At 36.6% G+C, this 9,160-nt stretch overlaps 1 pseudogene; it reads right to left on the bottom strand.

Annotated features, from left to right (window-relative positions):
- Nucleotides 1–6,688: 6,688 nt before the first annotated feature.
- LOC122197181 (uncharacterized) lies at nt 6,689–8,335 on the bottom strand (annotated as a pseudogene).
- Nucleotides 8,336–9,160: the final 825 nt, after the last annotated feature.

Raw genomic sequence — 9,160 nt, 5'->3', positions numbered from 1 at the left:
CGAGAGCAGTGTTAACTGTCTTCGGTTCAACTTTTGATACGAATGAGTTAAACATACAAAACTCAACCTTTGAAAATAAGGATGTCTGTTTTGCCTTCAGTTGTGATCGGGTCAGAACCTTTTCAGATACATCACCAACTACTTGAGAGATAGGATGATCTCGGGTCCATTTGGTAAGAGGAGGGTAATTCGGATCAAAGGTTGGGTCTAGTTCAGCATTGATCATTTCTTCTGGCTCAGATTGGCTATCGTAATCAAGCGTCATATCATCATGCTCCCCCTCAATTGATGAGCTTTGAGTAACTTGAGGTTCAGGGGTTTCTTGTGGTATTGGACTTTCAGGCATTGAAGCGTCTTCGTTTGGAGAAGCACCTTCGGTTGGAGAAGCACCTTCGGTTGGAGAAGCATCTTCGGTTGCAGTTGTAGAACTTGGCTCCCCCTCGACATGTGAGCTTGGCTCCCCCTCGACTGAAGCATTGTCAGATGGAGGGTCATTAGCAGTCGATTGCCCTTCATTCATTCTCCTGGCAGCGTCGTCGACAATTTGCTTCATGTGGTCGACCTTGTTGTCAGCTGCACCTGCTTCTGAGAGAGAAGCTTTCTCTGGTTCGTCAAAGAGCTCCAGAAATTTATCATACAAATTAGCGATCGAGACTGTGACTTGCCCAGTTTGAGGAAAGATTTCCTCAGCGATGTCTTCTTTGGCTTGTAGCTTTTTGACATAGCCATCATCAAAGGTCACGTAATATGTCTCTTCAATTTTTCTCAAACGCTTGTTTAGGACCCTGTATGCCTTGGATGTGAGCGAGTATCCCAGAAAAATTCCCTCATCGGCTTTGACATCGAACTTGTTGTGGTGTTCTTTAGAATTAAAGATGAAACACCGTGAGCCGAACACGTGGAAAAATTTCACATTAGGCTTTCTGTTATTGAGAATCTCGTATGGAGTGAGCATGAATCGCTTGTTGAGATAAGACCTGTTTTGTGTAAAACAAGCAGCAGAAATAGCATCAGCCCAAAAATAAAGAGGTAAGGAAGCAAAACTTAGCATAGTTCGGGCAGCTTCACACAAAGATCGGTTTCGTCTTTCGACAATTCCGTTCTGTTGTGGTGTGTAGGGAGCTGAGAAGTTGTGACTAATTCCCTTTTCTGCAAGAAACTCTTCAAACTCCCTGTTCTTGAATTCAAGACCATTGTCGCTCCTGATGTTGCGAACAACCTTCTTGAGCTGTACTTCAATTTGTTTGATGAACAATTTCAGCTTTTGAGTCGCTTCAGATTTGAGCTTTAGAAAGAACACTCATGTAAATCTTGAAAAGTCATCAACAATAACAAGAATGTACTTGCTACCGCCGATGCTTTCGATAGATGAAGGACCACACAAATCGATATGAAGTAATTCGAGTGGTTCAACAACTTTTGTGTTAATTACAGATAGGTGACTTTGACGACTCTGCTTTCCCATTTCGCATGCAGCACACAAATGATCTATGTCGAACTTGAGCATTGGAAGACCCCTAACATGACCTCCAGTGACAAGTCGGTTGATATCTTTAAAGTTGAGATGAGAGAGTCTTCGGTGCCACAACCAGCTTTCGTTAGATTGAGCTTTTGACAACAGGCATATAGCTGGGCTTCCTTTAATGGGTTTCAGATTTAGAGGAAACATTTCACCCTTTCGCTCCGACTTGAGAATTACCTTCTTTGTCTTTTTCTCAATAATTTCTGAACCTTCATCATCGAATGAGACTTTAAGACCCGTACCTCCAACAAGCTGAGATACACTGATGAGGTTGTGTTGGAGTCCTTCCACATAAGCCACCTTCCTTATAGTAAAGTCACCATTTGTTATCATCCCGTATCCCTTTATGGTGCCAAAAGAATTATTTCCAAACTTGACATTGCCACCATTTGCAAGAGATCTGTATTCCCTGAGCTCCTCTTTCCTCCCTGTCATGTGACGAGAGCAGCCACTATCGATGTACCATTCTTCGTCGAACTGCTCGTCACTTATAACCTGCAAAAATTAAGCAGATTTAGGAACCCAAAGTTTCTTGGGTCCACGTGAGCTTTTCATGGGAACAGGAACAGTAAGAGAGATGTCAACTAGATATGTTCGTTTTATGAGTGTTGTTTCATCTTTCTTTTTAATGGTAAATACTTTTATCTTATTAGGATTGGGTGGGTTCGGTTTGGACTCTGGTTTGGATTCATTGACCTTCTGTTTACCCTTTTGTTCAGCTGATGGATGAGATTTTTGAGAACGAACAGAATTAGCTTTAGAGCAAGATGGAGATGAATTGGTGGAAGTAGAAGAATTTGAAGAAGTAGAAGAAGTGGGTTTAGAAGGAGAGGACTTCTTGGCTGCAGACTCTAGGTGATCTTTTTGTTTTTGATCATTGGAAGGATTGACCTTAGAGTTTTGATTTCTTTTGACTTCAGAACCGAACCTTTGCTTTCGGTTGGAATTGTCTTGTGAACCGAACCTTGGCTTTCAGTTGAAGTCTTTCTCGGAACCGAACGTTTGTTTTCGGTTGGTGTTTTCTTATGAACCGAACTTTGGCTTTCGGTTATTGTGACTCTCAGGCTTTCCAACAGGATTGTTTTCATACTTCAGATTCTTATCTTGATGTGAGAAGTATGCATTCTGGGATTGCCAGAATTGTCTCCTTTCAGAGAGATTCTTCCTGTATCTTTGGTTCCTCTCTCTCTTCTTATTCCTCATCTGCTTTGGTTGATGATGAACATTAGCTTTCGTTTTTGGTTTCTCCTTGGCTGGTTCCTTTTGAACTGAAGGAGTTTCACTCTGAGCCGAGGAAGTAGAGGGAACGTCATCTTTTACCGAACTTTCATCCTCCTTACGAATGTCTTTCGTGCCACTGGTGCTTGGCTCATCGAAATTATCTGGCTTATTCAAGGGTTCAGGTATGTATCTACCTTTACTCATCCAGGAGGTCCTTTCAGATAAGCCCACCATTTCATTTGCATTATCGATTGGGGCTGACCAGAAGAACTCATCACATCCATCAGCATTGTCTTCGTTTACAATAGCTGTGAGTTCAGCGGTCTGATGTTCAGTTACTCCAGTGACCTTGTACACTTGATTTGGAGTGGTCTAGACCTTTTGATATACAACCGCTTTCTCTACTAAGATCGGGGACTTTTGTTGGGACAATCGAGCGAACTCTACTGAATTTTCAGAAATTAGATTCTTGTGGTTTTCAGGTTCGCTTTTAATATATTATGAGCAGTCAACCGTGTCCTCTACAGAAATTTCACTCATGTTGTCGTCCTCATTAAGCTCAGATGCATTTTCAACATCAATTTTGTTTTCTGAGCTTACGTTGGAATTCAAAGAGTCAAATTTTTGTATGGTTTCGGTTCTCAGTTTAAGTCTATCATTTTCATCCAAAAGATTTTTGAGCATGTCCTTGTGGTTCTTGGATTTAATGAAGGACTCAATTTTGTCCAGTCCGTACATGTAGGTCGGATTGACATCATCAGACGATATCACACTCTCACAATTGTAGGCTTCGGCATCGATTTCATCCTCCTTAAACTCAAGGAAGGGCAAAATCATGCGATGGATCTTTTGGCCTATTTCACAATCCAAGTGAAGCTGAGTAATATTAGAATAAAGACGTTTTGCAATTAAACAAAAAACATTCCGCTGTTTTAACAACTTTAAATTGTCTCGTTGTAAATAAATGTTTTCGTCTTTAATTTTAACAATTTCAGACTCCTTCAACTCGATCCACATACGCCACTCCTCACTCTTCGACGCCGCCCTGCTTAATTGATCAATTAGGTTAGAATTGGTGACTCGAGTTTGAGTTAAGCTACTATCTAGATGAGAAATTCTTGTATTAACATTTTTTAGTTCTTTCTCATATGAGGATTGTGGTACTTTAAATGAAACAAAAACCGATTGTACCTTCTTTATCAGTTCATCAAGCTCATTGAACTGCTGGCTGAGTGGTTTGGTCGTAAAGCACATGTCCTCCTGCACCTTCGGTTCATTGCTTCCACTATCGGTGTTGTATCCCCTCATCTGAGATACATCAGTTACCATGAAGCATCTTCCTCCACTGCTCTCCTCCTTTTCCACATAAGCCTTTCCATGAGTAGGCTTCCTGACTTCATCGTCTTCTGAGTCGGTAGACCAAACTTCCGTGCTACCGAACTCGTCATCAGCAATCGAACCCTGCACAATAAGAGCATTAATAGAAGGGTTAGCGGTAGACTTCTTCTTTCTCAACTCATCCAGCCTTTTCTGCAACACAGCTTCCTCATCCTTTTCATCATCCTTTTCAGTCATCTTCTTAAGCACACAGTCTTTAGCATAGTGGTTTTTCCCACCACAGTAGTAACAGCTTACTCCGGAATCGCCATCTACCTTCGGTTCCTTCTTGGCCTCTTCAACCTTCGGTTCATTATTACCTTTTTCTGAACTGTAACTCCCCTGCCAGTTTCGGTTTTTATTGCTGGGGAATCTCTTCTTTATGAACCTCTTGGGGTTAGACACCATCATAGCATAATCCTCAGACGTGAGGTCATACTCCTCCAAGTTAAGGTCTTCTTCCTCCATCACAGCTTTACTCTTTGATAGGAGGGCCAAGGAACCGAGGCTTGAAACAACGTTCTTCTCCTGCAGCACAATCTTCTCTTGGGATTTAAGAATACCCACCAGTTTCGCCAAAGAGTATGATTTAAACTGCTCATGGGCTTTGACTGTAGAAACCACTGCTCTCCATTCAGACCTCAGACCATTTAGGAAAGTAACCTTCTGCTCGATGAGCTTCCTTTCAATATCGTGTTTGATCATCTTGCTGAGAAGATGATTGAAGCGATCGAACGTCTGGGTCACCGTTTCTTCGGCTCCTTGCCTGAATTCTCCAAACTCAGATAAGAGCAAGGTTTGGATAGAATGTTCAAGATCCTCATCTGTAGAATACAGTTCGCGAAGTCTATCCCAAACTTCCTTTGCCGTCGTGCATGAGCTGACCAACCTAAAGGTGTCGGACTGAAGGGCGAATCTGATTAACCTTAACGCGTTGATATTGCACTGGAATTTGTCCGTTTCATCTTGTGCAATATCCTTAACATCCTTCAGCAGGTCATTGTACTCCTTTTGTGTCTTAATAATCCTGGAGGTTGCAGAATGAGAAAACGGTCCATTAATGATGGCTTCCCATATGAGGTACCCATTGTCCTCAGATCCTATCACGTAATCTTCGAAGTGATGCGCCCATACTTCATAGTCATGGGTATATAGGATTGGAATCTTTGTCGTCGAACCGATGCTGTTGGAAATATTAATAGGATTTGATTGCGACTTGTCCATTATGACCGAAAAACCTGTTCAAAGATCAGACTTGTAATAAAGCAGATTAGGGCAAAACAATAAATATCAAGATACGTCAATAATGAGATGACGGCTCAATAAATATCAATAATTGCGGAAAAACCCTAATTGAAATCTTTTTCACAGAAAACATGTGTATCGATTACACAGCCTCCTGCTCTGATACCAATTGAAGAGATTAAAAAAAAAAACTTTAATCTATGAAGATCGATTAGATCTTGAACAAGTATGTAAATATAAAACAGTAAGAACACAATAATAAGAACGAGACAAGATTGAATCAAACGAGTCGAATGATTAAACAAAATCCTCAGAAGAGCTCAATTAAGAACATCAACTGTAGAGGATTAGCAGGTTACAGAACGATTAAAGAAACCTGTGATGCTATCGTTCAGCTCTAGAATAATCGCTAAAATCGTTATCAATCCTTTACCTAATATGCATGCAAGCATATACTTTTATATTAAACATAATGGGCTCTCAGTTGGACAGGCCCAAACCGGAATACAAAATAAATAAACTTTCGAGCCCAAAAGACGCAATCATCAAAATAATCTTCAGCCTATATATATATATATATATATATATATATATATATATATATATATATATATATATATATATATATGGAAAAGTGAATATACCCCTAAGATTATATAAGTTTATGTACCCAAACTCACCATACTCGTCATTTTGTATCATATATATACATTGTAATTGTCAAATATTCTTATAATTCAACTTCTAACTGGATGTACTTCCAAGATTTTTTAAAATTTTACATTTATCTTCCTCCTACATAATTTTCATTTTCAACTATAATATATATAGTTTAGTAAGAGTTCGGAAAAAAAAATGTGATGTAAGAGGAAGATAATAGTGAAATTTTGAAAATCTTGAAAGTAAATCAAGTTAGGAACTGAGGTTTAAGAACATTATAATGAATATATCAAACAAAACGACGTATTATGGAGGGTTTGGATACCTAAGTTTTTATACCGTTAAAAGTATATTTATATTTACTTTTCTCATATATATATATATATATATATATATATATATATATATATATATATATATATATATATATACCAGGTTAAAACCTGTGGAAATCCATGGTTGATGATTTGAAATAGAATTATAATTTTCACTTTGGTTGTGTAATATAAAAACATATCAAAGTTTACAAAAAATGAAGAATAATTGATATTGTAATTAACATGAATAAATGAAATGCAATAAAGTATTATAAATTATTTAAATAATATGATGGATGAAATATTATTTTTTAAAAGTAAATAAAAGATGGTACAAAAACACTGTTTATAAATTCTGGAAAACTTCTTTGTAAACAACATTGGAAGTTTGATTTGTGAGGGTACCGTCCTTATCTAAAATTAATAATTTTAATCCCTCTCTGCTTTGAACTCTAGATAAGGCAACATACAATTGGCCATGTGAAAACATAGGATGTTTGAGAAACAAACCAACCTTGGATAATGATTGTCCCTGACTCTTATTAATGGTCATTACAAAACATACAGTCAATGGAAACTGTCTTCTTCGGAATTTGAAGGGAATCTTCTTTTCTGATGGAGTTAAAGACATTCTTGGAATAAAAGTACGGTTTCCAATATTAGTTCCAGATATGATATGTGCCTCAATAACACGTTTGCCCAATTATATCACTTGGAGTCTTGTCCCATTACATAAGCCATTTTTCTGATCAATATTTCTCAACAACATAACTGGAACACCGATTTTTAAAACTAACTTATGGTCTGGTAAACCTGATACATTCAGACCATTTAAAACATCAGGTGAATATAAATTTGCATCAAACTGATCATGGACAAATTCAAATTGGCATATACTATCTGAACTTAAGTATTCAACCTCATCTCCTGGAAACTTCTATAGCAACCGGTCGTTTATTTCCTAAACCACTTCATTCTTTGGAGCAAGTATTGTTCTTTCTTGAAAATAACTTGTATTATTGTACGTTTCCAAAATTGAAGGATATACAAAGTCAATTAATGAACATATAGGATCATGTGGATCATTAATGAGAATATCATCTGAATATCAATAATAGTTTCTCCATCGTTGATACCACCAAGTTTGCCTTCTCCCATATCCAACAACCATTCTGCAAAATCTTTGATTTTTTCTATATTAGATTGATCCCTTCCAACAGTTAGCCTCATGTTTTTTTGTTAATTTATGGATCTTGCAATGTTGCCATAAATATGAAGAACTTAAAGAAGCATTAACAATGTTTTGTCTACTTCCACCAGGAATAACAGGTAGAATCTGTTTGAAATCTCCTCCAAAAACAATAACTTTCCCTCAAAAAAGAATATCTGAGTTGCTAGAATTTTCAAACCTGAATACATCTTTCAAACTTTGATCTAAAGCTTCAAATGCATGCTTATGGACCATAGGAGCTTCATCCCAAATTATCAATGAGGTTTTTCTCAATAACCTAGCGAGGTCACCATCTCGACTTATTTTACAAACAGAATCCTTTTTTAGTTCAAATGGAATTATAAATCGAGAGTGTGTTGTTCTACCTCCAAGCAATAATAATGAAGCAATCCCACTTGAAGCAACATTTAAAACAATATGACCATCACATCTAATAGCTGCAGATATTGTATTCCATAAAAAAGTTTTACCAGTCCCACGATAACCATAAACAAAGAAGACACCTCCTTTATTTTCTTTAACTGCACCCATGATATCAAGGAAAATGTGACGCTGCTCATTTGTCAATGCAAGAAACATATGATCAAACTCGGTTTTCATAACAAGAATGTCATAATATAGCTCCTCGGTGATAAGTCGATTGTTTGAAGAAGAAACAGAATCTACATATGGGATAGGCATGTTTTTATAATTTTTGAGAGTGGAGTTGTTCCTTAGTAAAACTTGTTCAATCTCGAACAATGTAGAAATAGCAATGTACATTTAGTTTTTTATTTTCAAATTAAGGGCATTATGGTCTTTTCTACAGTAAATGAAGTTGATAATGAGGTCACATTATCGTTTATAAATTTGTACAACAGTTGTGAGTTTTAGAAAGTATAGTTATATATCAGATATGTATAAAGCATTGAAAGTAAAATAATTTAATGAGAAAAAAATCGAAAACTATATCATAGACTATAGCAGAAGTTTTATTATTCATAATACATAAATAAAAAAAAACCAAATAGTATTTTACTAACTCAATTTATTGTTTTTGATACTATAATTATACAGTAACAACAATGAAGGGGAAACAGTCAAATACCTACCGATAACAGGTAAAGTATATTGTTGCTATGAATTGAAATGAATGCGATGGAAATAGTAAAATAGTAAAATACATATAGAAGTAGAAATTATATACCGTAGAAAGAGAGAATGAATATACGTAACAAACCTAAACCTGGTTGATTATGCAGTCCACAAAAAGAAGGCGATTGGTATACCCTGAATGTAGGAAAAACAAATTGCAAACAAAAAAAAATCGATGAGTATAAGATTGATATATGAAGAACAAAAAGAAAACAATGTAGTATCCCTTACCAGACGATGAATATTCGATTTATTCGTATTGAAAGAGGAACGTAAAGAGGAACGTAGCTGTTTCTTTATATACATATATTTAAATTTAAATTAGGAAGACTTTGCCTGATTTTTTGGGATTGTTATTCGATTGACTGATTATTTGGGATTGAGATAAAGTTTAGCACATATTTTCTTCCTAATTTGTTGCAGATTTATATGGTATAATTGATAATTAAAATT

This window comes from Lactuca sativa, chromosome 3 (assembly GCF_002870075.4).
Source record: "Lactuca sativa cultivar Salinas chromosome 3, Lsat_Salinas_v11, whole genome shotgun sequence".
NCBI lineage: Eukaryota > Viridiplantae > Streptophyta > Magnoliopsida > Asterales > Asteraceae > Lactuca > Lactuca sativa.
This window is presented reverse-complemented; position numbering and strand designations above follow the sequence as displayed.